This window comes from Chionomys nivalis, chromosome 13 (genome assembly GCF_950005125.1).
Source record: "Chionomys nivalis chromosome 13, mChiNiv1.1, whole genome shotgun sequence".
Lineage (NCBI taxonomy): Eukaryota > Metazoa > Chordata > Mammalia > Rodentia > Cricetidae > Chionomys > Chionomys nivalis.
Genome location: NC_080098.1, coordinates 14,549,610 through 14,570,940, shown reverse-complemented (window position 1 = coordinate 14,570,940; position 21,331 = coordinate 14,549,610). Strand labels below are relative to the sequence as shown.

Here is a 21,331-nt window from a genome sequence, read left to right as displayed (position 1 = left end):
ATATTCTCCTGGGTTACCTAACTCAGTATATTGTTTTCTAGATCCATCCATTTGCCTGCAATTTTCAATATATTACTATTTTTTTCCTGCCCTGTAGTACTCCATTGCGTAAATGTGCCACATTTTCTTTATTCATTCTTCGGTCAAGGGGCATTTAGGTTGTTTCCAGGTTCTGGCTATTACAAATAATGCTGCTATGAACATAGTTGAGCACATGTCCTTGTGATGTGGGATGTCCTTCTGAATATGTATTGTTTTTATTGGTTAATAATAAAGCTGTTTTGGTTAATGTGGCTTAGCAGAGTAAAACCAGGTGGGAAATCCAAAGAGAGAAAGAGAGAGAGGAGGAGGAGGAGGAAGAGGAGGAGTCAAGAAGACCCCATGTAGCTGCCGAAGGAGACAAACATCTGAACCTTACCAGAAGGCCACAGCCTTGTGGTTATACACAGATAAATAGAAATGGGTTGATTTAAGATGTAAGTGTTAGTTAATAAGAAGCCTGAGCTAATAGACCAAACACTGTAGTAATTAATATAGTCCCTGTGTGATTATTTGGGTCTGGGCATCTGGGAAATGAAAGAGCAGTTTCCTTTTACATCCTTGAGGTATGATTGAACATCCTTTAGATGTATATCCAAAAGTGGTATTGCTGGATCCTGAGGAAGGTTGTTTTCTAATTTTCTGAGAAATCACCATACTGATTTCCAAAGCGGATGTATAAGTTTGCACTCCCACCAGCAATGGAAGAATGCTCTGTTTACTCCACATCGTCTCCAGCATAAACTGTCATCAGTGTTTACTCACTCATAAGTGACTTTTAGACATAAAGAAAAACCAGCCTATAATTCATAACCCCAGAGAACCTAAACAACAAAGAAGACCCTAAGAGAAAAATACATAGATCTAATCTACATGTGAAGTAGAAAAAGACAAAATCTCCTAAGTAAGTTGGGAGCATGGGGATCATGGGAAAGGGTTGAAGGGGAGGGGGAGGAAGGGGAGTGGAAAAAAATATACAGCTCAATAAAAAGAAATAATTCATGTTAGTAAATGTCAACTTAATTCATTTAATATAAAATTATATTCCAGCTTTGTTTGTTCTGACTTAATATTAAGATTTAGCTATATTAACATGAATAAATTTGATCTATCTGTTTAGCTTCTGAGCAGTATTTCATTATGCAATAGACTATCATGCATTCATCCATTTTCACATCTTAGCTAAGTTCTAAATTTTCTCTTTTGTAGGGATCTGTTGGGCCATGAAGAAAGGTCTCTCTGTAGTATACAGCTGGGTCCCAGGGTCATAGTTCATTTCAGTTCTGCTCAGATTTCCTAATTTGATCTGACACAAATTTAATGATGTTAACATCCTCTTCAGCACTGTGTAGGAATTCCCAGTTCCCTACAGTATGATTTTCATTTGACATTATGGATTTTTAAATTATGCCTAACAGAAGAAAAATTTGGTTTCTTGCATAAATTCTCAATTACCAGTTACAGTGGGACCAATCATATTTGCTACTTCGTTAACATTTTTCTCCTCTCACTTGTCAGTTTAGAGGTTATGCATATTTCCTGTTGGGTTATTTTTCTTATTTAAAAAAAAAGAATATAGGATGATAAAAATTGCCAACCTTTGTGATAGGTAACACTAGTAGCTGAAATAGAAGCAGCTCAACTATCCCAGTGGGTTGGGGGAAGGATCATACGTTTTCAATTGGGGAAGTGAATAATGAAAAAAGCATTGCCTTTTCAAAAGTATTTCAACACTGGAGGTTCACACTTCACCTCATCTGCATTCTGCTGGCATAAACTAGTCACATGACCCCATACTTGCTGAAGCACAGGAGACATAGTGCCTGGCAGGTCAATTGCATTCCAGTCCTAGCTTCATACTTACTCTTTGAGTGACAACCTGACCTTTGAGCATCAGCTCATGATTATGGTGCATTTGCTTATTTATAACAAAAATGTTACATCTGCTTCTAAAAGTATCTGAGAGTGTCTTCTTGTGTGTAGATATTTCAACCTTTTGGCATTAATATTGACTAATTGTTCCCTTTCTAGTGTAATGAGTGATCCCACCTTTATTTTACAATGGCAATATTATCTTAGTCCCAATGTAAACAACCCCATATGATAAGAAAAAGGAAAGTCGCCAGGTGGTGGTGGCGCATGCCTTTAATCCTAGCACTCAGGAGGCAGAGACAGACGGATCTCTGTGAGTTCAAGGCCAGCCTGGTCTACAAGAGCTAGTTCCAGGACAGGAACCAAAAAGCTACAGAGAAACCCTGTCTTGAAAAACCAGAAAAAAAAGAAGAAAGAAAAAGGAAAGTCATAAGCCAGTCTATCCTGTGAATATAGACAAAAGCTCTTAAGTCAAATTTTAGCCAATGGTTCAGTGAAACATATCTAGAAAGACAAAGAATTTCAGTTGTTAATCTTAAAGCCATCAGGAGATTAAGAAAGAACTATTAATTTTTTCATGCCAGTCTGACCTACACAGCAAGACTCTGTCTTAAAAAAAAAAATACCCAAACCAAATCTAACTCTACCAAACTGCTACAGTCACTAATCTCAGCAGATTTTAAAAGTTCTGCTAATTATGTTTCAGATTTGGGTTTATATGGAAGAAAAAGTACTATTGTAGCTTGAAGAAGTCTCTACAAAAGAGAACCTGAAAGAGAAGAACAAAATCTCAATGCTTTATCTAGACAAAGTCAACAAACAAACAAAAGTTTATGCTCAATATAGTGACTTGCCAGGACATGGTATGGGAAAGGAGGTGCCCTGTTTTGACACTGTGATTTTTATTCAATGAGAGCCTTATTCCACCTGCATAATGATTTTTTGAAAAATTTTTTAATTGTTATTTTTACTGTTCTTCCAGATGATTTTCCAAATCGAGCTTGCCATTCAGCAATGAAGACATTTTACAGAGGGTGGAAAAGACCTCTGAAGGCCTACTGCTATCTATTCCAAGCCAGTACAGATTGATCTTGAGATTCTCAGTGACTAAGAAGATATTGAAGTAGCCAGCAAGGTTCAAAACAACATGGAAGGCTCGGTCCCTCACTCGTCGCCAACGGCCACCTTTGCTTCATGCACTCCTGCCGCCACCCCGTAGAAATGCTTCGACTACCCACAGTCCTTTGCCAGATGAGACCAGTGTCCCGGACACTGGCTCCTCGTCTCACTCGGGCCTATGCCAAAGATGTAAAATTTGGCGCGGATGCTCGAGCCTTAATGCTTCAAGAAGTAGACCTATTAGCCGACGCTGTAGCTGTTACCATGGGGCCAAAGGGAAGAACAGTGATTATTGAACAGAGATGGGGAAGTCCCAAAATAAAGAAAGATGGGGTCACTGTTGCAAAGTCAATTGATTTAAAGGGCAAATACAAAAATATCGGAGGCAAACTTGTTCAAGATGTTGCCAATAACACAAATGAAGAGGCCGGGGATGGCACTACCACTGCCACCGTTCTGGCGTGTTCTATTGCCAAGGGGGGCCTTTGAGAAGATCAGCAAAGGAGCCAACCCAGTAGAAATCCAGAGAGGTGTAATGTTGGCTGTTGATGCTGTAATTGCTGAACTGAAAAAAAAAAATCTAAACCTGTGACAATCCCTGAAGGAATTGCTCAGGTTGCTACAATTTCTGCAAATGGAGACAAAGACATTGGAAACATCGTTTCTGATGCAATGAAGAAGGTGGGAAGGAAGGGCGTCATCACAGTGAAGGATGGGAAAACCTTGAATGATGAGTTAGAAATTATTGAAGGCATGAAGTTTGACAGAGGATATATTTCCCCATATTTTATTAAGACATCAGAAGGTCAGAAATGTGAATTCCAAGATGTCATATTTTATTAAGACATCAGAAGGTCAGAAATGTGAATTCCAAGTATGTTCTGTTGAGTGAAAAGATTTCTAGTATCCAGTCCATTGTTCCTGCTCTGGAAATTGCCAATGCTCATTGGAAGACCTTGGTCATCATTGCTGAGGATGTTGATGGGGAAACTCTAAGCACACTGGTCTTGAACAGACTGAAAGTGGGTCTTCAGGTTGTGGCAGGGTTTGGGGACAACAGGAAGAACCAGCTTAAAGATATGGCTATTGCTACTGGTGGTGTGGTATTTAGAGAAGAGGGGTTGAATCTAAACCTTGAAGATGTTCAAGCTCATGACTTAGGAAAAGTTAGAGAGGTCATTGTCACTAAAGATGACGCCATGCTTTTGAAAGGAAAAGGTGACAAGGCTCAAATTGAGAATCGCATTCAGGAGATCACTGAGCAGCTCGACATCACCACTAGTGAATATGAAAAGGAGAAGCTGAACGAGCGGCTCGCAAAGCTCTCAGATGGAGAGATGGAGTAGCTGTATTGAAGTTGGAGGGACAAGCGATGTTGGGGTGAATGAGAAGGAAGACAGAGTTACAGATGCTCTCAGTGTCACATGAGCAGCTGTTGAAGAAGGCATCGTGCTAGGAGGGGACTGTGCTCTGCTCCACTGCATCCCAGCCTTAGATTCCCTAAAGCCTTCTAATGAGGATCAGGAAACAGGTATAGACATTATTAAAAGAGCACTCAAGATTCCCACAATGACTACTGCTAAGAATGCAGGTGTCGAAGGGAATTTGATAGTTGAGAAGATTCTGCAGAGTTCCTCAGAAGTTGGATATGATGCTATGCTCGGGGAATTTGTGAACACAGTGGAAAAGGGAATCACTGATCCAACAAAGGTCGTAAGAACTGCTTTACTGATGTTGCTGGGGTGGCCTCCTTGCTAACAACAGCAGAAGCTGTAGTGACCGAAATTCTTTTTTTTTTTTATTAATTAATTAATTTAATTATTAAAGATTTCTGCCTCTTCCCCGCCACCACCTCCCATTCCCTCCCCCTCCCCCAATCAAGTCTTCCTTCCTCCTCAGCCCAAAGAGCAAGCAGGTTTCTCTGCCCTGTGGGAGGTCCAAGGACCACCCACCTCCATCCAGGTCTATTAAGGTGAGCATCCAAACTACCTGGGCTCCCACAAAGCCATTACATGCAATAGGATCAAGAACCCATTGCCATTGTTCTTCAGTTCTCAGTAGTCCTCATTGTCCATTATGTTCAGCGAGACCGGTTTTGTCCCATGCTTTTCTTAAAGAAGAGAAGGACCCTGGAATGGGTGCAATGGGGGGAATGGGAGGGGGAATGGGAGGCGGCATGTTCTAATTCCTAGAATAGCGCTTTGCCCTTACCAATGAACTGTGACAGGAAGCTCAAGGCAGGTTCCTCACTGTACCTTCATAGAAGCCCCTGAAGAGAATGAAGAGAAGGCTGGATGATCACTATAACCATCAGTTACTGGTTCCCATTGACAATACATAATGGTTTACTGCTGTCATTGTCCATGCCTACAAATAATTTAGTTTGTATTTTTGAATAAAGGCATTTGTACATTCCTGATACCGGGTGCAAGAGCCATATACCAGTGTCCTGCTTTCAAATTGCATCACCGAGGCAGTCCTGCTGGTCAGGACTGTGGCACTTGTGTCACCAGACGAGAGGTCAGAGCAGCCTTTCTGTGGAACAAGAGTAACTGTACAAAGTAGAGGAGTATCCAATTATGTGATAAACTGTGTAATAAAATTTTTTTAAGTTAAAAAAAAAACCCAACATGGAAAGCACCCATCATTTGCATCAGTTGTTTCTTGGCAAGAGCAGTGTGAAGTGGATTGCAAACACATGGAGCCCTCCATAATCCACAGTAATTTTCCATCTATCTTTTTCATTTTGAGGAGCTGTTATTATTGTGGGACTGCTGAATATTATCCTATTCCCAATAGTCTCAGTGGGATTGGCTTACCCAGAACCAGGGGGCAGCAGAACTATATTGTTCCATGGGTCATCTCTGATCAAGCTGGATCCTTGGGCAGTCTGCAAGTGTGACTTTTCACCACCCACATGTGACTACTGAAAGGGCCCCAATCTGGGTGAAAAATCTCTTCCTTGAAGCGAAGAAATGCACAATTGGATTGCCCACTCTTAACACAAGCTTAATAATCTCATCTTCACTGCTCTGGTATTTATACCTTCTTTCGTCTCCTTGGTGAATTGTTGCTCAGGCGTTAAAGGCTTTCAGAGACTCACTAGTACAGCATTTACGTTTGTCATTGTTTTTCCATAGGAACACAGTCTCAAGCTCAACACACACAAATTTTGCCACATTTGCATTCACGTGACTCAGACTCCCACTATCTGCTTTCTCTCATTCATTCCTTCCTAAGCATATCACTACACAATAAGCTTGGCATACATGCCAGTCGAACACTATTCAGACACACTAGAGCCTGTCCTACCTCAAAGAGATCACATCCCACCAAGGGGCTTCGCTACATCACACAAATCCCTTGGCAGTTCAATATTCCTTGCTGAATTAACTTCTTCATTAGCTCCTCTGTAAGCATGATCTTCTAAGACCCAGTGAACTTGGCATCAGACATTACCTCTGGCATGCCCAATTTCCTCAGCAATACCTGCCCTTCCTTTCTTTCTGATATTCATGGTGTCTTTGTTTTATGAGCTAAATATTCACAGTGGCTCAATCTCTGGAAGCTAATTTCTCTCATATTGACTCAGATTATAAAATCTTCATTTCAAGGAGAGGTGGGTATTTTATGTTACACTCACCTTCCAAGGCATTTGAGCAGATGTGATTCACACACATGACCTCGTGAAACTCATCAGCCAGACTGCGAAGGACTCTTTCATTTATTGTTTTAAAATCATTAACAATCAAGCAGTTTAGAGACAGAGTCTGGTTATCTTTGTTTTTCTGTACTGGGGTGTAGGCGTCTGTCTACACTCTGAACTATGAGTTTTCATTTCCATTATATTAAAAATCACACTAAAGAGTTTCTTCTTCCTCATTTCCACCCTCAGATAATTTAGTCTGTTACATGTCTGATTACATATAGCATAGCTCACACAACTCCCACGATAGTAGGGAGACACACAGTTCCATACCATAGTGAGATTCACCTTGGTGGATCGTCTACCCTCAATGGACCAGTTTCAGTTACCCATATTAACATCCAACTACTCCTTTCAGAATTAGATTCGATTCTTGATCCTATTGTCTGTTTCAGTTGCCAATTAATTGTCTTGTATGTCTTTTCCTAAGAAGAGGAAAGAAAGTAGATATTTATAGGGCATCAATAGAAGATTATAGGAACAATATTAACCAAGTCTTCCTCAGTGATGAGAAGCCTTATTGGTGTTGCTTATAGAAACATAACTGAGTGTTTCTTATAGAAACAGGAGTGACTCGGGGGCATATTCCACCACAACACAGAGAGCATTCATGAAAGCTAGGCCATTGAAAAATCTCAACCCACACTTAAGGTGCTTTCTCTCAGATTGTATCATAAACTCAAAATCAATTTAACTAGAAGATTCTAGATTCTGGAGGTCTAAATTTTTTTCGAGATTTCAAAGATGGTTACTTAAGACTGGACTGTCCTATGAAGATTTCCTCCTCAAATGCTTGAGCACCAAACAATGGGGACAGAGGATGGAAGATGGGTCCCATCCTCCCTGTGCCAAAAATGTCTGAAAAGTGCTCAAGAATTTCAAAATCAGCAATGGGAACAATGCCTCAGCTATTCTAATATGTATAAGTGTGTGTGGATGTGTATGTTACCTTCCCTAAACTAATCAATAGCTACTAATTGACCTGCAGTTTATGCATCTATTATAATGAGACAGAATCATATGCCAAGTTCTCAACGTGTTTGTTATGTAAATGGAAAAGTCCTTTAATATTCAGTTTGCTAATCTATATACTAAAATACTTGCTATTAACATGTTTTATTTTATTCTGGTGATGATATTTACTTCAATTTTTTGAAAATTTAAATAAAAATAAGCTTCATCTACTCGATATAGACTCAAACATTTCATAACATCAATTAATAACTCTAAATAACATATTTTTGTAATTGTTGGCACTTTTATCTGCATACAGGAAGGTCTTTAAATATAGATTGTATTTTCATTGTTGTAATCTTTAGTGTTAAGAAAGAAAAACTAGCAGTCAGAGTTTATTTGATTTATTTATCAAGGTAGTGCTTTAGAAATATAAATCTAATGAAGTCACACACAACAGATCAGAATGTGGAATGACTGGAGCTAGGGAAATGACTTAATATCATCACAACGTAAGCCAGGGAGATGGGTTAAGATCATTACAGTGTGGGTCAGGGAGATGGGGGTTAGGATCACTACAGTGTGGGCCAGGGAAATGGGTTAGGATCACTACATTGTGGGCCAGGGAGATGAGTTAGGATCACCACAGTGCAGGCCAGGGAGATGGGGTAAGATCATTACAGTGTGGGCCAGGGAGATGGGGTAGGATCATACAGTGTGAGGGAACCTGATGGTAGTAGAGGCCAGGAAAGGATTCTGGGAAAGATATAGAGGTCAAGGCCCTGTGGATATAGTTTGTATTGAAAGGGATTTTGGCTTTAATTTTTAATATCTCTTTCTTTTTAATATTGAATGGCATTTACTAAACCTACATTATCTACTATAACCTCATATGTGTTTTGTATATGCCTGAAGCCTTAGGAATCCCATATAAAATATAGGTGTTCTGCAGACTGTATTCATGTACTGTGTGTGGAGCGGGGGAAGGGACATACCTAAGGCTAGTAATTAACTTGCAAATGACAGGAACTATTCGGGTCCCAAGTGCTCCCTCTGAAGATAATGTATTTTGAAGTCTTTTCCTTTGGGTATATTCACTTCAAAGATACTTAGAATAACTCATCAAAAACTTTACTCTTACTAATTTAATGGTATAAAGAGACACTATCACTTAATTCATCAAATGAATTGCACTGTCTCTTCCTCTGTTTTGCCAGCCATATTTCTTTCACTTCCATCCTATTTTAAACCCCCTAATTGAATTGATGTCATTCTGCGATGCTTCATTTTTCAGGGTTGTCATTTGTAAACCTTTCCCTTTTCTTTTAATGACTCAATTCTGTGATGAAACCATAAACATCTTAGAAAGCTAAGCAGGCACAGAGCTGTGTTATATCAATGTTAGAGAGGCCACCTGGGCGCATAGGATTCCAAGGACATGTGGAAAGCTGCAACTTCCTTTAGTCTGAACATCTGATGGTTATCACTTAGGTGACTGACCTTAGGTCTTCCTCCTGAATCTTCACAAAGATATAAGTAGATTGCCTTTGGGGATGTCGGTGGTCAGGAAATAAACAACAAAAGCCACACATCTCACATACTAATTTACTTAGGAAGCACCCAAATAGCCCAAGTCATTATGTTACTCGGAGCCCCTAGAAGAGTAAAAGCTGAATGAGTTTTAACTCATGTGAAGTACAATAATTACTGCTCACATCTTTCTGCTATGATCAGTCCCATGCTTCATTGTGGAAATCCTTTTCTCTTGATAATTGTTCTAATTTGCCTTTCTATTGCTGGGATAAAAACCACATCCAAAAGAAATTCAGGGGAAGAAATTGTTTGTTAATTTATTCTTCTGGTTCACAGCCCATTATTAGGGAAGTCAGAGTAAGAACTCAAACAAGAAGTGAAACAGAAATCATGAAGGAATGCTGCTTGCTAGTTTGATGCCTAGCTCTTGCTCAGACTGCTTTTTTACACTACCCAGACCCACCTGCCTAGAGATGGTGTCACCCACAGTAAGTTGGGCCATTACATATTTACACATCAATCAGTACAATCCCTTCCAATCGTGGCCACAGACCAGTCTGATCAAAAGGATTCTTCAGCTGAAGTTCCCTCTTCCTAGGCAACATTAAGTTGTGTCATGCTGACGATAACAACAACAACAAAAAAAGAGCAGGACAATGCTTCTTACTATGAAGGAGTCCTAAGCCTGAGGCTCAAGTCTGGAAGAAAGCAAGCAGAAATAATGCTGAGATGCATGGCAGGCATATAATCAATGTATCCTAAACCTGACTTCAGCTATACTGTAGTGACCCGCCAAGATTATATAAGGAAACATAGTTACTAGGGAACACCATCAAGGAGTGTTGGTTCATCTGTGGTTTGGTTCATATTAGCTCAGTTTTGCTCATAGACTTCTACCCAGGAAATAGACACTGGGGAGATAACACTCTCCATTATTTCACTGGATGTTTAACTATCTGACCTGTGACCCTAGGGAGGCAAACTATTTAGTTCCCTGAAAATGACAGCCTCATCAAGGGACCATCTGCCTGAAAGTCTCCTTTGTTCCTTAAGGTTTTGGGTTAGGGCTGAAGGCTGATTTGTAGCTCTAGGTGTCCATGATAGAATGTTGAGAAAACTGGTATTTGACATTTTGTTTAAAACACCTCAGAGTTTTAAGTTACACTCAATTTTTTTTTCCTTCAGTCTTAGAGGGTGAGGATGAACAGCAGTAACTGGACATTCCTTAAATGACTAACATGCCTGTGTGCATGGAGGAGAAGAAACAACCCAAAGCTTTAAGATAATTGCAGATACAGATACGAAATAAAGGCTCTGAGGGCAACTTTTAATCCTGCTGTGAGTTAACCATGAGGTCTCTTCAGACTCAGGGGAAGAAAGAGTCATAGCATTTTAGCCAAAGGAGCTGTACATAATACTGCTGTGTTTATCAGGCTCCTACTAGGCAAACTCCTAAGAGGAAACTTATGCAGAATATGGACTGTTATTATTTTGAAGTTTCCCTGGACTGGAATTTATCAATTAGGGAAGACTGTGGCCAATGAGCTGTAGGAATCCTCCTGTCTCTGCATCCCCTGGGCTAGGACACATGCTCCACAGCACCAGACATTTTTATATGACTTCTGGGGACCAGCCTCAAGTTCCTGTGCTTACAAAGCAGGCGTGTTGTTGAATGAGCCACCACTTCCTCCAACATGAATGTATTTGTCCACTGAGAAAGGTAATGAGTTGGGTGGAAAAGCAAAGGGTCTTGAAGGAGAATAATGCATCTCTTTTGACCTGCGACTTTCTGGCATGTGAGGACACACACTTCTCCTGCTGTAAGCATCGTTGCCTCCCAAGTGCTGGGATTAAAGATGTGTGCCACTACCACCTGGCTACCAAAGCAGCATCCTGAATGCAGAAGACTGGTCCTTCCTGTAGCTCCCATTCTCATATTGGGCTTTCAGCCTCCAGATCTGTGGGAAAACAATCTATTCTTTAAAGATTACACACTCTGTAATACCTTGTTGTATTATCCTAAAACACACTAGAAACATTTTTTTTTCTATCAAATCCTGACTCTGTCCTTGAAAGCAGAGGCCATGTCTAATTAACTTTTCCATTTTCTGAATCGACACAGAAAATACAGGAAGTAATTTGTTACTGATGATAGTGATCGAATACTATAACTAGCAAAATTTTCCAATTTTCTTGTCACCTCTCCTGCAGTCGGTTACATCCCTGGGATGTGAACATCTGGCAGCCACCTTCCCACCCACCTGTCTTCCTTCAGGAAGGAGTAGATTGGCCAATACTGCTTCTTATTCTTCATGTGTAATTTCTTTTAATGTGTTTCTTTTGGTTTCATCTCTGGGCATTCTTTTTAGCTAACGAAACAATCCTCTGAAATAAAAAGAATGTTCTTGAGTAGGACATTATGACATAATCAAATGAACATTCCCGAGTCACCACTCAGTCTATGTACATCCGCTGCTTCCTCCTATCATTTAAAAAAGTTTTGTAGATTATCTGATTCCAGGTATAAGACCAATATTGCAGCATCAAATCAAGTCGAAGCCCCTGTTCTCATAGAAAAATATTATTCTAAACAGTAAAGAGAGGAATAGCAACTTCACAGTCTAACTGAAATGTGTTATAAAGCAAAATAAAGCAGAGAAAGGAAGTTTGAGCACTCCACATGGGCAACTTGCTACTTAATTTCATATAGTGAATGAAGGTCTTACTAATAAAAATAATATTTAAGTAGAAACATAGTTCACTGAAGGAAGGAAACAGCTTTAGCTCATAGGAAAGGGACATTCAGAAAGATGGAAAGGGAAGCAGCTCTGGGCTCAGTTTGCTTGAGGAGCTCCATGAGGATTAATATGAGAAGGAAAGAGAGAGGAGAGATGAATGGAGCCATAGCGAAAGCAAGAGTAACCTTGGCCATGGCTATTTCGTGTTGATTTAAGGGCATAGAAGTCATTTGAAGATTATTTGTCAAGTGATTAACTTATTCTACTTTTATATTCTATGTTATATTGCTCTAATAGACAATGGACAGACATGCTGATAGCTTCGACCATGATGGTACTTCTAGTAGTGAAACATGTTCTGATTCCATTTTTTTTTGAGGGTACATCAAATAGAATTTTCCAAGAGACTAGAGCTGAAATGAGAAAATAAAAAAGAAGCCATCAATACTTGTCCAAGGTTATTGCCCAGAGTATGAAACTCATCTATTGAGATAAGGAAGATGAGGGAAAACATACTTAGAAGCTGGAGATAAGGATGTTTGAGAAGTAGATGTATCAGTGTTCAGGGACTTTGTTGACTAAGCAGTAGGCAATTCAGTGTTTTGTACAGAAATGCATATTATTTTGGAAACTTAGATTTTTATTATTGCTAGAAAGTTGGTATGACTTAAATTCATAAGAATGCATAGTATCAGTGGAAGAAATTTGAAAATAAAATAAAAAAGGATCACTGCATAGGCCCTAGAACTTCGATACAGAGTTTGTAAGGAGCATGGAAGAACCAGGAAAGGATACTTCAGGCTTATGGCCAACAAAGACAGAGGAGAGCCAACAGAATCTGGCCATGAGAGGTCAAGGGACACAGATGGTTTTGTGAAAGAGTAAATATGATGAGGACCAGGAGGAATTAGCCTTTGGAACTGACAACACAGAAGCCACCAGAGACCCTGACAAGAGAAGTTCTGATAAAACTGTGGAACATGAGTCTGATTGGGTGGTGTTTCACCACAGTGAAAATAATGTATGGGGGTTAGCAGAAAAGGGGAGAAGAGAAATAGAAGGTAGAAAGTGATAGTGTTGGCTTGGGTAAGTTTGTTTGCTTCCTGTTAAGATTATCATAGTGAAATTATGTCTACCATCATAGCCTCTTATCAAGATAACATGCACATGGCTTCATTTATTAAGATGAATGACACTTCACTTTGTTTATTGATTTTCAGATTTTTGGAGTCATCTGGCATCAGATTTGTTAGTAAATACTAAAATTTTCTCAGACGTTATAACTGATATATCTTAAATTTTGTTGAACCATTTGAAGTAGCTAAAAGACTCATCATGGGGAAATTTTTCAACTTTTTAAAAAGCTCTTTAATAGACATGTCCTTATTTTAGAGTAATATGACTCTGTAAGTATAACTTCAGTCTTTGCCTTAAGGTTATTAATGAGATCTGATTTAGTACTAGATACCACATTGTTAAATACGGGGTGGTGGGCAGATTCTGGAAGAACTGAACTATATATTTGGTTGGAACATAGAGAGAAGATGGAGAAAGATACTCAGAAGATTACTCAAATAACAGCTAATTTGACTCGGAGAAAAAAGATATACCAGGCAAAGCAAGGAGCTGAAACCAAGATGACCAGGTAGATGTTGTATAGCATTTGATAAGAGCATTCGAGCATCTTGAAGACAAATTCAGGACTAAGACAAGAACAAAGGCTTCAGATGTAAAATCATAGCTACTCATACAGGAAGTGTCATGGAGCAATGCATCTGGAAGTAACATAGCCTTTACCATCATGAAGATGAATTTCTGGGATGGCTTCCAGAACATGCTGACCTGCAGTCTGACACTGTGTCTTTCTGGAGAAGACAATAAAGCTGTTAACATTTTTCCATAGAAGAATAAGAGAGGGTCATCAGACCTTGTGAAGATAACCACGAAGTCTTCAGTGTTTACTCCATACTGGCTACAAAGTTAAATATAGTCTTGGGGTGTGTTATATCTCTGAAAAGGTGAGGGTTTGACTGAGGTACCCCTTTCATGAGTTACCACCAATGTTGGAGTAAGACTTTGGGTAACACAGCTTATGTTGAGTCAGCCATGCTTCTATAAGTAAACCCCTAAATTAATTGGTTCCCCATATTTAGCTAAGATTAAACCTTTCCTCTGTTCCTATCTTGAATGATTAGGTATATTTCTGGTCTCCAAAGAAAAAGTAGTAAATTAGGCAGGTTTACTCATACTTGCTTGGACTCAACTTTCTATTTTAGCTACTGTATATCAAATGCTTATTATCCTCCTTTGTTTAGCCCTAAGCAAGCATTTGCTCAGATAATAGTTAACCAAATTGCTTCAAAGATGATAGTATTTACAGAGAAGAAACAAAATATACAGAGATTTTTTTTTTACCCAAGCTATATACCTCCTCCATTATATGGTTCTTTCTAATATAAAAAATATACTCATAGTTTCCTGGTTTGTTGTTTATAGCTGTATAGACTAAATAAAAGGCTCACAACTAGTCAGAGTCTGGAAGGTGAGTGTGGTCATGATTGTAGTCAGTCTTAAGAACAGCAAGATCAGAAATACAGTGAAAATGAAAGATTATTGAAAAGGTTATAAGAGAGAGAAAATTTATCCCAATTGTCATTTTTCATTGTTGTATGTGATATTGGCTGTAGGTGAAGTTTCTGTCCTGACCAGTCCCTCAGTCATTCAGTTCCCCACCCCCCAAAAAATAACACAGAGAGGTTTATATTAATTATAAACTGTTTGGCCTATTACTTCAGGCTTATTATTAACCAGCTCTTACAATTTAAATTAACCCATAATTCTTGTCTATGTTTAACCACATGGCTTGGTACCTTTTTTCAGTGAGGCATTCTCATCTTCCTTCTGCTGCATCTGGCTAGGGACTACATGTCTGCCTTTTTTTTCTTTTCAGAATTCTCTATTTATTTATTTATTTATTTATTTATTTATTTATTTATTAAAGATTTCTGCCTTCTCCCCGCCACCACCTCCCATTTCCCTCCCCCTCCCTCATCAAGTCCCCCTCCCTCATCATCCCTAAGAGTAATCCGGGTTCCCTGCACTGTGGGAAGTCCAAGGACCACCCTCCTCCATCCAGGTCTAGTAAGGTGAGCATCCAAACTGCCTAGGCTCCCACAAGGACAGTACGTGCAGTAGGATCAAAAACCCATTGCCATTGTTCTTGAGTTCTCAGTAGACCTCATTGTCTATTATGTTCAGCAAGTCCGGTTTTATCCCATGCTTTTTCAGACCCAGGCCAGCTGGCCTTGGTGAGTTCCTGATAGAACATCTCCATTGTCTCAGTGTGTGGGTGCACCCCTCGCGGTCCTGAGTTCCTTGCTCGTGCTCTGTCTCCTGCTCTTGATTTGGACCTTGAGATTTCAGTCCGGTGCTCCAATGTGGGTCTTTGTGTCTGTCTCCTTTCATCGCCTAAATTTTTTCTTTGGGTTCACCTTCTTAATTAGCTTCTCTAGGATCACGCATAATAGGCTCAACGTCCCCTATTCATGGCTAGAAACCAAATATGAGTGAGTACATCCCATGTTCCTCTTTTTGGGTCTGGCTCACCTCACTAAGGATAGTGTTTTCTATTTCTGTCCATTTGCCTGAAAAATTCAGGAAGTCATTGTCTTTTTACTGCTGAGTAATACTCTAATATGTATATATTCCATACTTTCTTCATCCATTCTTCCATTGAAGGGCATCTAGATTGTTTCCAGGTTCTGGCTATTACAAACAATGCTGCTATGAGCATAGTTGAGTATATACTTTTGTTGTATGATAGGGCATTTCTTGGGTATATTCCCAAGAGTGGTATTGCTGGGTCCAGGGGTAGGTGGATCCCGAAATTCCTGAGAAACTGCCATACTGTTTTCCAAAGTGGTTGCACAAGTTTGCATTCCCACCAGCAATGGATGAGTGTACCCCTTTCTCCACAACCTCTCCAGCAAAGGCTATCATTGGTGTTTTTTATTTTAGCCATTCTGACAGGTGTAAGATGGTATCTTAAAGTTGTCTTGATTTGCATTTCCCTGATCGTTAAGGAAGTTGAGCATGACCTTAAATGTCTTTTGGCCATTCGAACTTCTTCTGTTGAGAATTCTCTGTTCAGCGCAATGCCCCATTTTTTTAATTGGGTTCTTAGTCTGGTTGCCCTGCCTATACTTCTTGCCTGGCTACTGGCCAATCAGTATCTTATTAAACCAATATGAGTGATAAATCTTTACAGTGTACAAAAACATTATCCCATGACAATTGTCTGCCTCAACTTATTTTGCTTCTCAGCAGAGATGTTGGCTGCATCTATTTCTTATTGCACTTCCTCCAGGAAAGGCAGATAGCACAAGCATATACCTGAAGGTGTGCCAACTGGGTGCTGAGAGTCCATCTTCCCATCAGGAGCTAGGAGGCTAATGGTCATGAAGAAAATGATGGAAGGGCTAATAACAAAGTCTCGCAATCATGACAAGACAAGATCTGGGAAGACTGCCAAAACCAAAACCAGACAGGAATCTGGTTTATATTGATGTATTTCCATAATTTTGTTTTTAAACTTATATAACTACTGGTTTTCTGATACATGGGCACAGGATTTACACTGCAGTGCTTTCTAGTTCTTACCATTCTTAGCAGTAGAAATGCTTTATGTTTCTGACCTCAATTACATCCATAATACTTGATCATTGTCATCAAAATATTATTATATACAAGTTGAAAGCTTATTTGAAGCACATATACACAGTGTACTTATCAAGAATATCAGCAAGGGTATTGTTTGTTTCTTACAATGAATGATAATAATGGGGAAAAAAATGTCTTACAATGAAGTAGTGAGGAAGTATACAAGTAGTCAGTGTCAGGAAAACCCTTCATGATACTGCTCTGCAGAAGCAACATAGGTATAATATGCTTCTGGTACCTTTCTGATTTCCTTTTTGCTTTTCAATTCTCTCTGGAAATTAATATCAGTTATTAAAGACAAAAGTAGAAGAGGGTCTAAAGAAATGAATTTGCTTGGGGTCACTGATGAATGTAGAACAGGACTGCATTATCAGTAACTGTACATGTTAGGCTGTAATTAGGGGGTAGCCTGCAGTGAAAGTGAAGGCAGGGACTGTTATCTCACCACCAAAAAATAGGGCACAGAACTAAACAGAAAGTTTTCAAAAGATGAAATTCAAATCTCTTAGAAACACTTAAAGAATTGTTCATAATAGCCACAAATTGTAAAGACCTTTGTTCTTCACCAACAAATAATATTCTTGGCCAGTAGGGAAATATAAACCAAAACTAGTTTGAGATTTTACCTTAACCACTCAGAATGGCTAAGATTGATAAAAACAAATGACAACTCGTACTGGTGAGGATATGGACTAAGCAGAACACTCATCCATTGCTAGTGGGAGTGAAACATGAACAACCACTGTGGAAATCAGTGCAGTAGTTCCTCAGGAAGTGGGGAATAGGACCACCTCAAGATCTAGCTATGCCAATCTTGGGCATGTGTCCAGAGGACTCTATATGCTACTTCATAGAAAAAATAAACAGTTTAAAATAATAAATAAAGTCTTTAAATAGGGAGTAAATTAATAAAAAATAATCCACATGAGGATGGAAAATACACAGGGAATCTGGATCCTATATGGTGTCTTGTTAACTTTGATTTTTTAATGCCAATGTACAAAAAACAATAGCTGCTTAGAGATATTGGATTATAGAAACTGCTACATTAAGCCAACTGATATATATTTTTTTTCCTCCAAAATCTTTTTTTTTCTTGCTGATTTTTTTTATTAATTAATTAATTTAATTATTAAAGATTTCTGCCTCTTCCCCGCCACCACCTCCCATTCCCTCCCCCTCCCCCAATCAAGTCTTCCTTCCTCCTCAGCCCAAAGAGTAAGCAGGTTTCTCTGCCCTGTGGGAGGTCCAAGGACCACCCACCTCCATCCAGGTCTATTAAGGTGAGCATCCAAACTACCTGGGCTCCCAAAAAGCCATTACATGCAATAGGATCAAGAACCCATTGCCATTGTTCTTCAGTTCTCAGTAGTCCTCATTGTCCATTATGTTCAGCGAGACCGGTTTTGTCCCATGCTTTTTCAGTCCCCGGCCAGCTGGCCTTGGTGAGTTCCCGATAGATCATCCCCATTGCCTCAGTGTGTGGGTGCACCCCTCGCCGTCCTGAGTTCCTTGCTCGTGCTCACTCTCCTTCTGCTCCTCCTTTGGATCGTGAGACTTCAGTCCAGTGCTCCAATGTTGGTCTCTGTCTCTGTCTTCTTTCATCGCCTGATGAAGGTTAATATTCAGGGGGATGCTTATATGTTTTTCTTTGGGTTCACCTTCTTATTTAGCTTCTCTAGAGTCACGAATTATAGTCTCAATGTCCTTTATTTATGTCTAGAAACCAAATATGAGTGAGTACATCCCATGTTCCTCTTTTTGGGTCTGGCTTACCTCACTCAGGATAGTGTTTTCAATTTCCGTCCATTTGTATGCAAAATTCAAGAAGTCATTGTTTTTTACTGCTGAGTAGTACTCTAATATGTATATATTCCATACTTTCTTCATCCATTCTTCCATTGAAGGACATCTAGGTTGTTTCCAGGTTCTGGCAATTACAAACAATGCTGCTATGAACATAGTTGAGCATATACTTTTGTTGTATGTTTGGGCATCTCTTGGGTATATTCCCAATAGTGGTATTGCTGGGTCAAGAGGTAGGTTGAACCCGACTTTCCTGAGAAACCGCCACACTGCTTTCCAAAGTGGTTGCACAAGTTTGCATTCCCACCAGCAATGGATGAGAGTGCCCCTTTCTCCACAACCTCTCCAGCAGAGGCTATCATTGGTGTTTTTGATTTTAGCCATTCTGACCGGTGTAAGATGGTATCTTAATGTTGTCTTGATTTGCATTTCCCTGATTGCTAAGGAAGTTGAGCATGATCTTAAGTGACTTTTGGCCATTTGAACTTCTTCTGTTGAAAAGTCTCTGTTCAGCTCAGTGCCCCATTTTATAATTGGATTGATTAACCTTTTACGGTCTAATTTCTTGAGTTCTTTGTATATTTTGGATATCAGACCTTTGTCAGTTGCGGGGTTGGTGAAGATCTTCTCCCAGTCAGTGGGTTGCCTTTCTGTCTTAGTGACAGTGTCCTTTGCTTTACAGAAGCTTCTCAGTCTCAGGAGGTCCCATTTATTCAATGATGTCCTTAGTGTTTGTGCTGCTGGGGTTGTACGTAGGAAGTGTTCTCCTGTGCCCATGTGTTGTAGAGTACTTCCCACTTTCTCTTCTATCAGATTCAGTGTGTTTGGACTGATATTGAGGTCTTTAATCCATTTGGACTTGAGTTTTGTGCATGGTGATAGATATGGATCTATTTTCATTCTTCTACAGATTGACTTCCAGTTTTGCCAGCACAATTTGTTGAAGATGCTCTCTTTTTTCCATTGTATACTTTTAGCTCCTTTATCGAAAATCAGGTGTTCATAGGTTTGTGGGCTAAAGTCAGGGTCTTCTATTCTATTCCATTGGTCGACTTCTCTGTTTTTATGCCAGTACCAAGCCGTTTTCAGTACTGAAGCTCTGTAATAGAGTTTGAAGTCAGGGATGGTAATGCCTCCAGACAATCCTTTATTGTATAAGATTGTTTTGGCTATCCTGGGTTTTTTGTTTTTCCATATAAAGTTGATTATTGTCTTCTCCAGATCTGTGAAGAATTTTGATGGGATTTTGATGGGGATTGCGTTGAATCTATAGATTGCTTTTGGTAGAATTGCCATTTTTACTATGTTGATCCTCCCAATCCAAGAGCAAGGGAGGTCCTTCCATTTTCTGGTATCCTCTTCAATTTCTTTCTTCAAAGACTTAAAGTTCTTGCCAAATAGATCTTTCACTTCCTTGGTCAGAGTTACCCCAAGGTATTTTATGCTATTTGTGGCTATCGTGAAAGGTGATGCTTCTCTGATTTCCCTCTCTGCTTCCTTATCCTTAGTGTATAGGAAGGCAACTGATTTTTTGGAGTTGATTTTGTATCCTGCCACATTACCAAAGGTGTTTATCAGCTGTAGGAGTTCTTTGGTAGAGTTTTTGGGGTCGGTTATGTATACTATCATATCATCTGCAAATAATGAAAGCTTAACTTCTTCCTTTCCAATATGGATCCCCTTGATCCCCTTATGTTGTCTTATTGCTATTGCTAGAACTTCAAGCACTATATTGAAGAGGTATGGAGAGAGTGGACATCCTTGTCGTGTTCCTGATTTTAGTGGGATGGCTTTGAGTTTTTCTCCATTTAATTTAATGTTAGCTGTCGGCTTACTGTAAATAGCTTTTATTATATTTAGGTATGCCCCTTGTATCCCTAATCTCTCCAAGACCTTTATCATAAAGGAGTGTTGAATTTTGTCGAATGCTTTTTCAGCATCTAATGAAATGATCATATGGTTTTTTTCTTTCAGTTTATTTATATGGTTGATTACATTGATAGATTTGCGTATGTTGAACCAGCCCTGCATCTCTGGAATGAAGCCTACTTGATCATAATGGATAACTTTTCTAATGTGTTCTTGGATTTGGTTTGCCAGTATTTTATTGAGAATTTTTGCGTCGATGTTCATGAGTGAGATAGGCCTGTAATTCTCTTTCTTGGTTGGGTCTTTGTGTGGTTTTGGTATCAGGGTAACTGTAGCTTCATAAAAGGAATTTGGCAATGACTCTTCTGTTTCTATATTGTGAAATACATTAAGAAGTATAGGTATTAGCTCTTCTTGGAAGTTCTGGTAGAATTCTGCATTGAAACCATCTGGCCCTGGGCTTTTTTTGGAAGGGAGATTTTTGATAACTGTTTCTAATTCTTCGCGACTAACAGGTCTATTTAGATCGTTCACCTGGTCTTGGTTTAGGTTTGGTATATGGTACTTATCTAAAAAAGTGTCCATTTCTTTTGCATTTTCCAGTTTTGTGGCATACAGGCTTTTGTAGTAAGATCTAATGATTCTCTGAATTTCCTCTGTGTCTGTGGTTATGTCCCCCTTTTCATTTCTGATCTTATTTATTTGCGTGTTCTCTCTCTGTCGTTTAATTAGTTTGGATAGGGGTTTGTCAATCTTGTTGATTTTCTCCAAGAACCAACTTTTTGTTTCATTGATTCTTTGGACTGTTTTCTGTGTTTCTATTTTGTTGATTTCTGCCCTCAGTTTGATTATTTCCAGTCTTCTACTCCTCCTGGGCGTGTCTGCTTCTTTTTTTTCTAGAGCTTTCAGGTGTGCTGTTAAGTCCCCAATGTATGCTTTCTCCGTTTTCTTTAAGTGGGCACTTAGTGCTATGAAC

General features: G+C 39.3%; 1 pseudogene; it reads left to right on the top strand.

Annotated features, from left to right (window-relative positions):
• Positions 1-3,132: 3,132 nt before the first annotated feature.
• Positions 3,133-5,215, top strand: LOC130886133 (60 kDa heat shock protein, mitochondrial-like; annotated as a pseudogene).
• Positions 5,216-21,331: the final 16,116 nt, after the last annotated feature.